The sequence below is a fragment of the Ambystoma mexicanum genome, unplaced genomic scaffold, assembly GCF_040938575.1.
Source record: "Ambystoma mexicanum isolate Mex_15411 unplaced genomic scaffold, UKY_AmexF1_1 Mex_scaf3, whole genome shotgun sequence".
Classification (NCBI taxonomy): domain Eukaryota; kingdom Metazoa; phylum Chordata; class Amphibia; order Caudata; family Ambystomatidae; genus Ambystoma; species Ambystoma mexicanum.
The window spans coordinates 5,421,356-5,438,233 of NW_027182444.1; positions in this window are offsets into that span (position 1 = coordinate 5,421,356).

Sequence of the window (16,878 nt, forward strand, 5' to 3'; positions counted from 1 at the left end):
GACTCGTTTAAAAGTGGAAAAGGTCGCTTTAATGTGACAGGCCAAAGCTTACAATCAAACGCTTAACTGGCTCCATGGCCTAACAAACTAAAGGAATATTTTAACCACCACTTAAATAAATTAAACATTTTCATTTTCCCCCAACAATTAAATAATTAAATAACCCAATTCCTCCCTAATGATCCCTTGGATCCTACCGTCTCCTTGCCCCTTTTCCAGGCGTCCCGCTTTCTCCCAGGGGCCATGCCCCTCCAGGCTCAATACCTGTTCCCCCGGGGTGACCTGCTTGTGCAAACAGCGCCACCCCATCCTTTCCCGTGTCATTCCCCCATTGTGCTTCCCTCCCCCCACATCAAAAGGGGCCATGCCCCCGGCGCCCCGACCCACTTCAACACCCTTCAAACTCCCCTCTACACCAAACTCCCCCTTTCCTATGACCTGCAGCCAGCCTGACCTGCCACATCAGCAACATATATTACACACACTTTCACAATGCCCTGACCTGTCACACAAAACTACCAACCCTACCTTCCTAACAGACCCCAAAACTCATGAACCCGCCCTGTCATCTAAAAAACCCCCTGCATAATCCCATGAACAATGGACCCCCCCATATTACATACCCAGACACTACCCAACGAAGTGAAAGGGGTGGGAGGGCGGGACAATCATCAAGTCCTAACTGTCGCCTGCCTCCCGAACCTTCCCTGAGCCCTTAAATACCCCCCCCAGGAGGCGCTCTGCCCCACGGCCACTCGCTGGCCATGTGCATCGCCAAAAAACTCCCCGGGGGGAAACGCTTCGCGTTCCCCCCGGGGCCCCCCTTTTGGCTTAATGCACAAAAAACCCAGACTCGTTTAAAAGTGGAAAAGGTTGCTTTAATGTGACAGGCCAAAGCTTACAATCAAACGCTTAACTGGCTCCATGGCCTAACAAACTAAAGGAATATTTTAACCACCACTTAAATAAATTAAACATTTTCATTTTCCCCCAACAATTAAATAATTAAATAACCCAATTCCTCCCTAATGATCCCTTGGATCCTACCGTCTCCTTGCCCCTTTTCCAGGCGTCCCGCTTTCTCCCAGGGGCCATGCCCCTCCAGGCTCAATACCTGTTCCCCCGGGGTGACCTGCTTGTGCAAACAGCGCCACCCCATCCTTTCCCGTGTCATTCCCCCATTGTGCTTCCCTCCCCCCACATCAAAAGGGGCCATGCCCCCGGCACCAGAAAAACCCTCCCCCGAGTAGTTCTTTCTGCCCCACTCCCCCCCCAAACTTTTCTACCTCAAACTTTTTACCCAGTCTCCCAGCCCAGAAACAAGAAGAGCCACCCGTATCCCTCACCAGGTCATTCTCCCCTGCATGCAGAATCACCACCTCTGGAACCCCAAGCGTTCCCTCATCCCTGCCAATATAGGAAGCAGCTGATCCCACCGCAGGCCCCCCAACCCGTGCCGTCTCACCACCACTTCCTTGTAACTGCACCCCTGTTACCTTCCAAACCCCTTTTCTCCACTTCCTTCCCAGCCCACTTAACAATTTAATGGCCAACAAATCAAAACGTGCGCCAACTCCCCTTCCTTTCGCGCAGCATCTGAAAAAGAAAATACAAAATCACTGACAAGTCAAAAATATTTCAACAACAGTTGGCCCACAAAGTCCTAACCACCTTTTCAACATCCCCATTATCAAACTCCCTGCCGTACCCCTTATATTTCCCAGACCTCCAACGTCCCAATCTTTTCACCTTGTCTTCTGAAAAAACCCAGCCCGGTACCCTCAGATGCTGCGCCCATCCTAAAGTAATAAGTCCCGAAATCCTCTTCCTTTTCTCCCACTGCCACCAACTCCTTCCGCGATACCCCTAGCACCTGGAACTGGGCATAAGACCTTGCTCCCACGACCCAGCCGAAATCAAGAGCCCCTTCCCTTCTTATCCGTCTTAGACCTCTTAATCTTGATGTCTAAACCTTCTCCTGTAATTTGAACATCTTCCCACTGCAGTCCCCCTAACCCCCCTTTTCCCCCGACCAACTTAAAAACCCTGAAAGCCCCCAAACAATAACCACGTAAAAACAAGTCGCAGACAGCTCCCCTACAAGCAATAAACCATTTGTTCCACTTGTTGTGCCCAGTTTATTCCTTTACATTCCTGCATTGTCCCCCCTGCACCGGGGGCCCACGTGCACCCTCGTCCATGCAGGCCCTTTAGTTTATTCCTCCTCTCGCCATTGCACCAGGGCCAAACCTGCACCCCCGTCCATGCAGTCCCTTCCATATAACTCTTCAAGCTCCTCGCATCCATTACCACCTTTTTCCCGCCTGCACCCGGGGCCCTAATGCACCCCCGTCCATGCAGGCCCCTTTTTTGCCTTACTCCTCTCCACCGCTGCACCAGGGGCCAAACCTGCGCCCCCGTCCATGCAGTTCCTTCCATATCACCATCTTCAAGCTACTTGCGTCCATTACCACCTGTTTCCCACCTGCACCAGGGGGCCTAGTGCACCCCCGTCCATGCAGGCCCCCTTTTTTCCTTTACTCCTCTCCACCGCTGCACCAGGGGCCAAACCTGCGCCCCCGTCCATGCAGACCATTACACATAAATTCCTCTTCCGGCACCTCGCTTCTCTGTTCCACTTTTTTTTTTTTTTTTTTTTTAATTTAGCTGCACCAGGGGCCCTAGTGCACCCCCGTCCATGCAGACCCAACTCCTCACTTCCCCCTGCTGCACCAGAGGCGCTCCCGCACCTCCGTCCATGCAGCCTGAAGCCTACTCACCTTGTCGTGCGGCAAGCGTGAGGGCTTCACCACCGTCGTCCATGCCCTCCAAACGACAGCTACCTCCCCTTAACAATTACCACCGTTACATCCCCCCTGCGGCCCTCCCCTACCTACGCGTCTTCCTCCTCACCCTTCTCCTGCCCCCCTTTAAGTTGCCCCCAACAATCTTTCATCAAACCTTGTGCCCCCCCTCCTTTTACATTAAACTGAGCCCGACCTACCAGCACACCCCAATTTACCTGGTATGCGGTCCTTCCCCCACACTTCCTTGCCCCGCTCCTCGCCCTGACCCACTGTCCCTTGCCTGAAAACAATCTGTAACCGGATGCCGACCCGCACACCTGCTGCACTCGTGTTTAAATTTGCACATCCACCTCGTGCAGCCTTCTTTATTGAACGCCCAACATGCAGTTGAGGGCTGTCCTTCGCCTCCTCCCCCCACCCCCTCATGGGCGGGGCGACCAAGAAAGGGCCGGTAAGGCACAGGCAGCCCACTTGCTGCGTGCAATGTCGGGGCAGGCCTCGTTGGAGCCATCCATTGCAGCCAAAGATCCATGTCTATCTTCCCCCAGACCGCCTGACTGTCCTCCGCCATTCTCGCTCTGAATTCCTCATCATAGCGTACCCAGGCAAACTCCCAAAACTCGTGAAAGCCTTCCTAATTACGTCCATATATTTAAGCAGGGCCACGCAACGCTCCGGGAATTTTTCACAGTACACACTGGCATAAATAATAAACGCCGACGTCCACTCAATAGTCACCGGGACCCTTGGGCGTGAAGCCAGTTCCCTCTCTTCCTCCTTAGACCCCTCCTTTGCTCTCACTTCCCTATGGAGCAATTTAAAGACATCCACAAATTCCCCTGCCTGAATCTTCTCCCTGGTCGCTGCCATCAAGTGCGCCCCCAATGGTTTTGTTAACCCCATGTATGGCCATTTTTTCTCCTTTCTTTTCACTTCACACTCCTTATCTTTTCCGGCTTGCACTTCGAGCACCAATGTCTCCACCACCTTGTCCGTTTGGACCTCCACTGAGCAAATGCTCTTTCCAACCCCCTCGGCTCCAATGGCCTGCACACCAACTTCCTTCCTTACACCTTGGAAACCAGCCCGTTCCTCCCCTGTCCACCTATTTGTAACCCCTCTCTGCCATGCAGATGACCATTCCCTTTCCCGCTCACCTCTTTCCACACCTGCCACCTGCGGCCTGGCGTCCACACCGGTGCTCCTCATCTCCATTCTTAGAGGGCTCCTACATTGTGGATGCGAGCTCCTGCCCGGGATGATTTGATGATCTTCCTGCGAGCCCGGGGCGTCCGCCCCGCCGCTCCTTTGACTTCTTCTCAGCGGAGTTGTGGGAACCCCTGCCTGGTCCTCTTCTCTCGGGCGAAGCGTTCCGACCTCCACCCCGGAATCCTCATTGCTAGGGGCTGTGCTGCGCCCTCTAGGCTCTCCTTGCGTTGACTGAGGCGGGGCCGTACTGAAACCCTCACCCTCCACCTGACCAGCGGGGGCTGCGCAGCGCCCTCCGCCCTCACTCCTCCTACCCGGGGGGGCCGTTCCGCGCCCCACTCTAACCTCCTCACTTGAAGGGGACCTCTCCCTCCTTTCTCCACCTGCACTCTTCTGCAGGTATTTACCCCTTCTTCCACTTTGCCCTGTCACCCCCCTCTGCACCCCTTCACTTGCCCCCTTCTTATTCCTCTGAGCCACCTCATGACCCGAAATCATTTCTCCCCCTGCCGCCCTCCTGTCTATCCCCTTTCTCGCTTTCCGCCCCTAATTTCCCAAACCTCCCCTCTTCCCGCCGATGGGGTGCAGGCCATCATTGCCGCGAGAGCCCCATCTGCCGCTGCTCTACGCTGCGGCCTACCACCACTTATCTCCCCCCCCCCATGGCCTCTCCGCCTGTGACCTCCCCCACTGCCCTCTCCCACTGGGCCCCAGATGCCCAACTAATTATTTCCAAAGCCTCCCTCAGAGCCTCCGCATCAACCCGGCCCTTTTTGCCGGCTCTCTGGCCCACCATCGTGCACTACTAATCTGATTGTGCACAATATATATGCCCCCTGCAAATGAACCTAACAAACCTAAGCCCCCGAGCCAAAACTACCCATGGACCTAATCCCCAAACTGAAAAAATGCTAGCTTTGAAACTAGCTTTTTTTTTTTTTTTTTTTAAACCCCCCCTCCCCCACTTCCAACCACCCCCTGCACCCGGATAGCCCACCCTTTTTCCCACTCCCTTACGAGCTGCTTCGCTCGAAAAAAAAAAAACCCACAGGACCCCCCCCACCCTCCACCCCCCTGCTCAAAAACCCCTTCCTTTCCTTAAACCCCCTATTCCTGCTTTCCCTTTCTTTTTATTAAATTCTTTTTTTTTTTTTTTATTACTGCCCCCCACTCCGTCTACCCCGCTCCACCGCCCCCCCCTCCCCCTAGTGGCCCCAACGCTGCACCGCAGTACCTTCTTAAACTCAATGGGATCATAACAGGGGGAGCGGTCCCTTTAAGAGGGCCGCTCTGCCCCCTCCCTGCTGCACGCCGGCACCGCACACTATGAAAAGAAGCCCAGCACACGCGGGCTCAACTAACCCATGGCTCCCCACACTAAAGAGCCGCGGGGGCCGGCAACATCAATGCCACGCCCTGCGGGCCCACACTACGGCCGTCGAGGGAATGACCGCCCAGCTCCCTCACTAAAAAAAAAAAAAAAAAAAAAAAAAAAACCCCAACTGCCGCCTCGAACCACCCGCCCTGCTGAAAGCCAACCCGCGGGCGGCGGCTTCGGTAAGGAGGGGGCGGGGGGGGGTACCTTATGTACGGTACCCCCGACTATTCGGGGCCCGCGACCACCGCCCTCATTAATTTTTTTTTTTTTTTTTATATGCGGCGCCGCCGCCGCCGCCGACACTCTCCCTCGGCCCTTATCTCCCCCCTCCCCCTCCCCCTCCCCCTCCCCTCCCTACCTCAAACACCTCGTTAGGCCCCAATCAGGGAAGGCTCGGGAGCAGGCGACAGGACAATCATCAAGTCCTAACTGTCGCCTGCCTCCCGAACCTTCCCTGAGCCCTTAAATACCCCCCCCCAGGAGGCGCTCTGCCCCACGGCCACCCGCTGGCCATGTGCATCGCCAAAAAACTCCCCGGGGGGAAACGCTTCGCGTTCCCCCCGGGGCCCCCCTTCCTAAAGCCTTCCAAGGAGCTCCACAAGATAGTGTTCAGAATGCTTTATAACACCCATTATTAGCCGTAACCCGCTAGACGTATTGAAACGTGCTAAAAACTAGCAAACACAGCTAGAAAATGTACTTTCCTCGCGTTTTGGTAAATGCGAATTCTGGTGGATTCCCATTTTGTACTCTGTTCGTGCGTTTGTTCAGTCGAATCCTGTTCTTTTGAACCACTCTTCTCCCATAAAAGGGAGGATCAAAATGTGTTGTTCACAGGCTGAATTTATACTGCTGAAATGATCGCTTCCCTGCTCTCTGGTTTAGACGCGTGTACCCTGCATTTACCAAAACGCGAGGGAAGTACATTTTCTAGCTATTTTTGCTGGTTTTAGCACGTTTTAATACGTCTAGCGGGTTACAGCTATATGTTGAATAATGGGGTTATAAAGAATTCTGAACACTGTGTCTTGTGGAGCTCATTGGAAGGCTGTAGGAAGAGGAGTGAAGGCAGGGAACACGCATCTAAACCAGAGAGCTTGGAAGCGAGTACATGCAACACGGTGCAGGGAGCAGGAACAGAAAGGAGGAACGCCTCTGAGGAGGAGCAGCTGGTAGTTACCCTGCTCTGGAGAGGAGAATGTGATCACCAGGGGAGTGCAGCCTGTAAACTAAAAGGGAGGATGACCACAAGGCAACTGTATTAATAGATGGCAAATACACGTTCCAAAACAGTCAGGAAAGCTGATAATGCCTTGAAGATTTCAACCATATACATTCAGCCTGTGAACCTGTGAACAGCAGTAGATGTTGAACCCCCCTTGTATGGGAGAACAGTGGTTAAAAACTTCAGGATTCGACAACAAACGCACGGACAATGTACATACATGGGAACCCATCAGAATTCGCATTTACAAAAACGCGAGGAAAGTACATTTTCTAGCTGGTTTTGCTAGTTTACGGCACATTTCAATACGTCTAGCGGGCTACGGCTATATGATGAATAATGGGTGTTATAAAGCATTCTGAGCACCGTGTATCTTTTGAAGCTCATTTGTTGATTTGAAGGCAGCGGGAAGAGGAGAGAAGGCAGGGAATACGCGTCTAAACCAGAGAGCTGGGAAGCGAGTGTTTGCAACGCGAAACGGTGCAGGGAGCAGGGACAGAAAGGGAGAACTCCACTGAGGAGGAACAGCTGGTAGGTAGCCTTCTTTGGAGATGAGAACTTGATCACCACGGGAGAGGATTGTTGAGAGGGTAACAGAGGGGGAGGTCTGAGATCAGAAAATCCTGAGTATTCCCTGCAGTGTGTAGGGCCAGTGACATGTACAGTTGCAGATCTCGTAAAAGTCCAGGTCAGGAAGCATACAGGTTCATGTTGAATTCTCCAAGTAGGCGGAGTTGAGTGGTAGGAGGCTAGGATGGAGAAGTCCATCCACTGAGAGAGGAAGGGGGTAGGCAAATAGCCACGGTGAGAGAATGGCCAGGAAAGAGAGAATGCATGCAGACAAGGCATTCGTGAGAGGAGTCGGCCTGCAAAGGAAAGCAATTTACTACAGGAATCAAGGATGCTCCCCCCTCAAGAACGGTTGGATCTGGGCATGGAGAGGAACTTGTCATCAGGGAGGAAAGTGTCAAAGCTCGAGACAGCGCTGGCCGTCAACCATGTCTCGGTTAGACCAAGAACATCAAGGTCGGGTTCTTCCAGGAAATGGCAGATGTCAGATGAGTTTTTGAAACTGAGTGAGAGTTGAGAGTGGGGAGGGGTACAAATCAGTAATCCCTGCGGAGGTGTAGAAGGAGCCTGACCTAGGGCAGATGAGGAAGGAGAGAGGAAAGGAAGCAGAAGGGAGAGAGGAGACAGCAGGAGTGCATGATCCATCCGGGAGCTAGGAGTGGTGAGAAGGTTAGACGGGGAGGTCTGAGTCTCAGGATTGGAATGGGAAGTTCGATATCACATGTCATGCTATAGGAAGAGTCTCAGGATTGGAATGGGAAGGAGTTGGATATGACATCTCTTGTTATAGGGAGGGTCTCAGGTTTGGTATTAGAATCGCATCCTTTAGGAAGGGACTCGAGTTTGGTATTTTAAGGAGTGAGATAGTAAATCTCATCCTATTGGAAGGGTCTCGGGTTTGGTATTGGAAGAAATGAGATTTCAAATCTCAGGCTGTGGGAATGGTCTCGGGTTTGGTATTGGAAGGGGTGAAAATCACATTTCATGCTACAGGAAGGGTCACAAGTTTGGAATGGGAAGGAGTTGGATATCACATATACTACGAGAAGGGGCTCAGGTTTGGTATTAGAAGCATAGAGATATCACATCTCATGTTATAGGAAGGGTCTCGATTGGAATGGGAAGGAGTTAGATATCACATCTCATGCTATAGGGAGGGTCTCAGTTTTGATATTAGAAGCATTGAGATATCACATATGCTATTGGAAGGGTCGCAGTATTTGAATTGGAAGGAGTTGGATATCCCTTCTCATGCTATAGGAAGGGTCTCAGGTTGGAATGGGAAGGATTTGGATATCACATCTCTTGCTATAGGAAGGGTCTCAGGTTTTTTATTAGAAACATTGAGATATCACATCTCATGCTATAGGAAGGGTTTAAGGATTGGAATGGGAAGGAGTTGGATATCCCTTCTCATGCTATAGGAAGGGTCTCAGGTTGGAATGGGAAGGATTTGGATATCACATCTCTTGCTATAGGAAGGGTCTCAGGTTTTTTATTAGAAGCATTGAGATATCAAGTCTCATGGTATAGGACGGGAGTTTGATATCACATCATGCCATGGTATGGGTCTCAGGTTTTGTAGAAGCATTGGGATATCACATCTCATGTTATCGGAAGGGTATCAGGATTGGATTTGGAAGGAGTTGTTGGATATCCCATCTCATGCTATAGGAAAGGTCTCAGGTTGGAATGGGAAAGAGTTGGATATCACATCTCATGTTATAGGAAGGGTCTCAAGATTGGAATGGGAAGGACTTGGATATCACATCTCATGCTAAAGGAAGGGTCTCAGGTTTGGAATGGGAAGGAGTTGGATATGACATCTCTTGTTATAGGGAGGGTCTCAGCATTTGAATGGCAAGGTGTTGGATATCACATCTCATGCCATAGGAAGGGTCTCAGGTTTGGTATAAGCATTGAGATATCACATCTCTGCTATTGGAAGGGTCTCAGGATTGGATTGGGAAGGAGTTGGATATCCCTTCTCATGCTATAGGAAGGGTCTCAGGTTGGAATGGGAAGGAGTTGGATATCACATCTCATGCTATAGGGAGGGTTTCAGGATTGGAATGGGAAGGAGTTGGATATCACATCTCATGCTAAAGGGAGGGTCTCAGGTTTGGATGGGGAAGGATTTGGATATCACATCTCATGTTATAGGAAGGATCTCAGGTTTGGTATTAGAAGCATTGAGATATCATATCTCATGCTATCGGAAGGATCTCAGGTTTGGTATTAGAAGCATTGAGATATCACATCTCACGCTATAGGAAGGGTCTCAGGATTGGAATGGGAAGGACTTGGATATCACATCTCATGCTAAAGGAAGGGTCTCAGTTTTGGTAGAAGCATTGCGATATCACATCTCATGCTATAGGAAGGGTCTCGGGATTGGAATCGGAAGGAGTTGGATATCACATCTCATGCTATAGGAAGGGTCTCAGGTTTGGTATAAGTATTGAGATATCACATCTCTGCTATCGGAAGGGTCTCAGGATTGGATTGGGAAGGAGTTGGATATCACATCTCATGTTATAGGAAGGGTCTCCAGATTGGAATGTGAAGGATTTGGATATCACATCTCATGCTAAAGGAAGGGTCTCAGGTTTGGAATGGGAAGGAGTTGGATATGACATCTCTTGTTATAGGGAGGGTCTCAGGATTTGAATGGCAAGGTGTTGGATATCACATCTCATGCCATAGGAAGGGTCTCAGGTTTGGTATAAGCATTGAGATATCACATCTCTGCTATCGGAAGGGTCTCAGGATTGGATTGGGAAGGAGTTGGATATCCCTTCTCATGCTATAGGAAGGGTCTCAGGTTGGAATGGGAAGGAGTTGGATATCACATCTCATGCTATAGGGAGGGTTTCAGTTTTGATATTAGAAGCATTGAGATATCACATCTCATGCTATCGGAAGTGTCTCAGGATTGGAATGGGAAGTAGTTGGATATCACATATGCTAAAGGAAAGGTCTCAGGTTTGGAAGGGGAAGGATTTGGATCTCACATCTCATGTTTTAGGACGGGTCTCAGGTTTGGTTTTAGAAGCCTTGAGATATCACATCTCATGGTATAATAAGGGTCTCAGGATTGGAATGGGAAGGAGTTGGATATCACATCTCAAGCTATTTCAGGATTGGAATGGGAAGGAGTTTGATATCACATCTCAAGCTATAGGAAGGGTCTCAGGTTTGGGAAGGGAAGGATTGGGATTTCACATCTCATGTTATAGGATGGTTCTCATGTTTGGTTTTAGAAGCATTGAGATATCACATCTCATGCTATCGGAAGGGTCTCAGGTTTGGAATGGGAAGGAGTTGGATAAGACATCTCATGTTATAGGAAGCATCTCAGGTTTGGTATTAGAAGCATTGAGATATCACATCTCATGCTATAGGAAGGGTCTCAGGATTGGAATGTGAAGGATTTGGATATCAAATCTCATGTTAAAGGAAGGGTCTCAGGTTTGGTATAAGCATTGAGATATCACATCTCTGCTATCGGAAGGGTCTCAGGATTGGATTGGGAAGTAGTTGGACATCCCTTCTCATGCTATAGGAAGGGTCTCATGTTGGAATGGGAAGGAGTTGGATATCATATCTCATGTTATAGGAAGGGTCTCAAGATTGAAATGGGAAGTATTTGGATATCACATCTCTTGCTATATGAAGGGTCTCAGGTTTTTTATTAGAAACATTGAGATATCACGTCTCATGCTATCGGAAGGGTTTCAGGATTGGAATGGGAAGGATTTGGATATCATATCTCATGTTATAGGACGGGTCCCAGGTTTGGTATTAGAAGCATTGAGATATCACATCTTATGGTATAGGAAGGGTCTCAGGTTTGGAATGGGAAGCAGTTGGATATCACATCTCATCCAATAGGAAGGGTCTCAGGTTTGGAATGGGAAGGAATTGGATATCACATCTCATGTTATAGGAAGGATATCAGGATTGGAATGGGAAGGAGTTGGATATCCCTTCTCATGCTATAGGAAGGGTCTCAGGTTGGAATGGGAAGGATTTGGATATCACATCTCTTGCTATAGGAAGGGTCTCAGGTTTTTTATTAGAAACATTGAGATATCACATCTCATGCTATAGGAAGGGTTTAAGGATTGGAATGGGAAGGAGTTGGATATCCCTTCTCATGCTATAGGAAGGGTCTCAGGTTGGAATGGGAAGGATTTGGATATCACATCTCTTGCTATAGGAAGGGTCTCAGGTTTTTTATTAGAAACATTGAGATATCACATCTCATGCTATAGGAAGGGTTTAAGGATTGGAATGGGAAGGATTTGGATATAACATCTCATGCTAAAGGAAGGGTCTCAGGTTTGGAAGGGGAAGGATTTGGATATCACATCTCATGTTATTTGACCGGTCTCAGGTTTGGTATTAGAAGCATTGAGATATCAAGTCTCATGGTATAGGACGGGAGTTTAATATCACATCATGCCATGGTATGGGTCTCAGGTTTTGTAGAAGCATTGGGATATCACATCTCATGCTATCGGAAGGGTATCAGGATTGGATTTGGAAGGAGTTGTTGGATATCCCATCTCATGCTATAGGAAAGGTCTCAGGTTGGAATGGGAAAGAGTTGGATATCACATCTCATGTTATAGGAAGGGTCTCAAGATTGGAATGGGAAGGACTTGGATATCACATCTCATGCTGTAGGAAGGCTCTCAGGTTTGGAAAGGGAAGGAGTTGGATATCACATTTCATGTTAGAGGTAGGATCTCAGGTTTGGTATTAGAGGCATTGAGATATCACATCTCATGCTATCAGAAGGGTATCAGGATTGGAATGGGAAGGAGTTGGATATCACATCTCATGCTAAAGGGAGGGTCTCAGGTTTGGATGGGGAAGGATTTGGATATCACATCTCATGTTATAGGCAGGATCTCAGGTTTGGTATTAGAAGCATTGAGATATCACATCTCATGCTATCGGAAGGATCTCAGGTTTGGTATTAGAAGCATTGAGATATCACATCTCATGCTATAGGAAGGGTCTCAGGATTGGAATGGGAAGGACTTGGATATCACATCTCATGCTAAAGGAAGGGTCTCAGTTTTGGTAGAAGCATTGCGATATCACATCTCATGCTATAGGAAGGGTCTCAGGATTGGAATCGGAAGGAGTTGGATATCACATCTCATGCTATAGGAAGGGTCTCAGGTTTGGTATAAGCATTGAGATATCACATCTCTGCTATCGGAAGGGTCTCAGGATTGGATTGGGAAGGAGTTGGATATCACATCTCATGTTATAGGAAGGGTCTCCCGATTGGAATGTGAAGGATTTGGATATCACATCTCATGCTAAAGGAAGGGTCTCAGGTTTGGAATGGGAAGGAGTTGGATATGACATCTCTTGTTATAGGGAGGGTCTCAGGATTTGAATGGCAAGGTGTTGGATATCACATCTCATGCCATAGGAAGGGTCTCAGGTTTGGTATAAGCATTGAGATATCACATCTCTGCTATCGGAAGGGTCTCAGGATTGGATCGGGAAGGAGTTGGATATCCCTTCTCATGCTATAGGAAGGGTCTCAGGTTGGAAAGGGAAGGAGTTGGATATCACATCTCATGCTATAGGGAGGGTTTCAGTTTTGATATTAGAAGCATTGAGATATCACATCTCATGCTATCGGAAGTGTCTCAGGATTGGAATGGGAAGGAGCTGGATATTACATCTCATGCTAAAGGAAGGGTCTCAGGTTTGGAACGGGAAGGAGTTGGATATCCGATCTCATGTTATAGGAAGGGTCTCAGGTTTGGTATAAGCATTGAGATATCACATCTCTGCTATCGGAAGTGTCTCAGGATTGGAATGGGAAGGAGTTGGATATCCCATCTCATGTTATAGGACGGGTCTCAGGATTGTTATTAGAATCATTGAGATATCATATTGCATGCTGTAGGAAGGGTCTAAGGATTAGAATGGGAAAGACTTGGATATCACATCTCATGCTATAGGAAGGGTCTCAGGTTTGGTATAAGCATTGAGATATCAAATCTCATGCTATAGGAAGGGTCTCAGGATTGGAATGGAAGGAGTTGGATATCACATCTCATGTTATAGGAAGGATCTCAGGTTTGGTATTAGAAGCATTGAGACATCACATCTCATGCTATAGGACGGGTCTCAGGATTGGAATGGGAAGGAGTTGGATATCACATCTCATGCTATAGGAAGGGTCTCAGGTTTGGTATAAGCATTGAGATATCACATCTCATGCTATAGGAAGAGTCTCAGGTTTGGGAAGGGAAGGATTTGGATTTCACATCTCATGTTATAGGACGGTTCTCATGTTTGGTTTTTGAAGCATTGAGATATCACATCTCATGCTATCGGAAGGGTCTCAGGTTTGGTATTAGAAGCATTGAGATATCACATCTCATGCTATAGGATTAGTCTCTGGATTGGAATGTGAAGGATTTGGATATCACATCTCATGCTAAAGGAAGGGTCTCAGGTTTGGAATGGGAAGGAGTTGGATATCACATCTCATGCCATAGGAAGGGTCTCAGGTTTGGTATAAGCATTGAGATATCACATCTCTGCTATCGGAAGGGTCTCAGGATTGGATTGGGAAGGAGTTGGATATCACATCTCATGTTATAGGAAGGGTCTCCGGATTGGAATGTGAAGGATTTGGATATCACATCTCATGCTAAAGGAAGTGTCTCAGGTTTGGAATGGGAAGGAGTTGGATATGACATCTCTTGTTATAGGGAGGGTCCCAGGATTTGAATGGCAAGGAGTTGGATATCCCTTCTCATGCTATAGGAAGGGTCTCAGGTTGGAATGGGAAGGAGTTGGATATCACATCTCATGCTAAAGGAAGGGTCTCAGGTTTGGTAGAAGCATTGAGATATCACATCTCATGCTATCGGAAGTGTCTCAGGATTGGAATGGGAAGGAGCTGGATATTACATCTCATGCTAAAGGAATGGTCTCAGGTTTGGAACGGGAAGGAGTTGGATATCCGATCTCATGTTATAGGAAGGGTCTCAGGTTTGGTATAAGCATTGAGATATCACATCTCTGCTATCGGAAGTGTCTCAGGATTGGAATGGGAAGGAATTAGATATCCCATCTCATGTTATAGGACGGGTCTCAGGATTGTTATTAGAATCATTGAGATATCATATTGCATGCTGTAGGAAGGGTCTAAGGATTGGAATGGGAAAGACTTGGATATCACATCTCATGCTATAGGAAGGGTCTCAGGTTTGGTATAAGCATTGAGATATCAAATCTCATGCTATAGGACGGGTCTCAGGATTGGAATGGAAGCAGTTGGATATCACATCTCATGTTATAGAAAGGATCTCAGGTTTGGTATTAGAAGCATTGAGACATCACATCTCATGCTATAGGAAGGGTCTCAGGATTGGAATGGGAAGGAGTTGGATATCACATCTCATGCTATAGGAAGGGTCTCAGGTTTGGTATAAGCATTGAGATATCACATCTCATGCTATAGGAAGGGTCTCAGGATTGGAATGGGAAGGAGTTGTATATGACATCTCATGCCGTAGGAAGGGTCTCAGGTTTGGTATAAGCATTGAGATATCACATCTCTGCTATCAGAAGAGTCTCGGGATTGGAATGGGAAGGAGTTGGATATCCCATCTCATGTTATAGGAAGAGTCTCAGGTTTGGTATTAGAAGCATTGAGATATCACATCTCATGCTATAGGAAGTGTCTCAGGATTGGAATGGGAAGGACTTGGATATCACATCTCATGCTATAGGGAGGGTCTCAAGTTTGATATTAGAAGCATTGAGATATCACATCTCATGCTATAGGAAGAGTCTCAGGTTTGGGAAGGGAAGGATTTGGATTTCACATCTCATGTTATAGGATGGTTCTCATGTTTGGTTTTTGAAGCATTGAGATATCACATCTCATGCTATCGGAAGGGTCTCAGGTTTGGTATTAGAAGCATTGAGATATCACATCTCATGCTATAGGATTGGTCTCCGGATTGGAATGTGAAGGATTTGGATATCACATCTCATGCTAAAGGAAGGGTCTCAGGTTTGGAATGGGAAGGAGTTGGATATGACATCTCTTGTTATAGGGAGGGTCTCAGGATTTGAATGGCAAGGAGTTGGATATCACATCTCATGCCATAGGAAGGGTCTCAGGTTTGGTATAAGCATTGAGATATCGGGTCTCAGGATTGGAATGGGAAGGACTTAGATATCACATCTCATGCTATAGGGAGGGTCTCAGTTTTGATATTAGAAGCATTGAGATATCACATCTCATGCTATCGGAAGGGTCTCAGGATTGGAATGGGAGGAGCTGGATATCACATCTCATGCTAAAGGAAGGGTCTCAGGTTTGGAAGGGGAAGGATTTGGATATCACATCTCATGTTATAGGATGGGTCTCAGGTTTGGTATTAGAAGCATTGTGATATCACATCTCATGCTATAGGAAGTGTCTCAGGATTGGAATGGGAAGGAGTTGGATATCACATCTCATGCTATAGGAAGGGTTTCAGGTTTGGTAGAAGCATTGAGATATCACATCTCATGCTATAGGAAGAGTCTCAGGTTTGGGAAGGGAAGGATTTGGATTTCACATCTCATGTTATAGGATGGTTCTCATGTTTGGTTTTTGAAGCATTGAGATATCACATCTCATGCTATCGGAAGGGTCTCAGGTTTGGTATTAGAAGCATTGAGATATCACATCTCATGCTATAGGATTGGTCTCCGGATTGGAATGTGAAGGATTTGGATATCACATCTCATGCTAAAGGAAGGGTCTCAGGTTTGGAATGGGAAGGAGTTGGATATGACATCTCTTGTTATAGGGAGGGTCTCAGGATTTGAATGGCAAGGAGTTGGATATCACATCTCATGCCATAGGAAGGGTCTCAGGTTTGGTATAAGCATTGAGATATCACATCTCTGCTATCGGAAGGGTCTCAGGATTGGATTGGGAAGAAGTTGGATATCACATCTCATGTTATAGGAAGGGTCTCCGGATTGGAATGTGAAGGATTTGGATATCACATCTCATGCTAAAGGAAGGGTCTCAGGTTTGGAATGGGAAGGAGTTGGATATGACATCTCTTGTTATAGGGAGGGTCTCAGGATTTGAATGGCAAGGAGTTGGATATCACATCTCATGCCATAGGAAGGGCCTCAGGTTTGGTATAAGCATTGAGATATCACATCTCTGCTATCGGAAGGGTCTCAGGATTGGATTGGGAAGGAGTTGGATATCCCTTCTCATGCTATAGGAAGGGTCTCAGGTTGGAATGGGAAGGAGTTGGATATCACATCTCATGCTAAAGGAAGGGTCTCAGGTTTGGTAGAAGCATTGAGATATCACATCTCATGCTATAGGAAGGGTCTCAGGATTGGAATGGGAAGGAGCTGGATATTACATCTCATGCTAAAGGAAGGGTCTCAGGTTTGGAACGGGAAGGAGTTGGATATCCGATCTCATGTTATAGGAAGGGTCTCAGGTTTGGTATAAGCATTGAGATATCACATCTCTGCTATCGGAAGTGTCTCAGGATTGGAATGGGAAGGAATTGGATATCCCATCTCATGTTATAGGACGGGTCTCAGGATTGTTATTAGAATCATTGAGATATCATATTGCATGCTGTAGGAAGGGTCTAAGGATTGGAATGGGA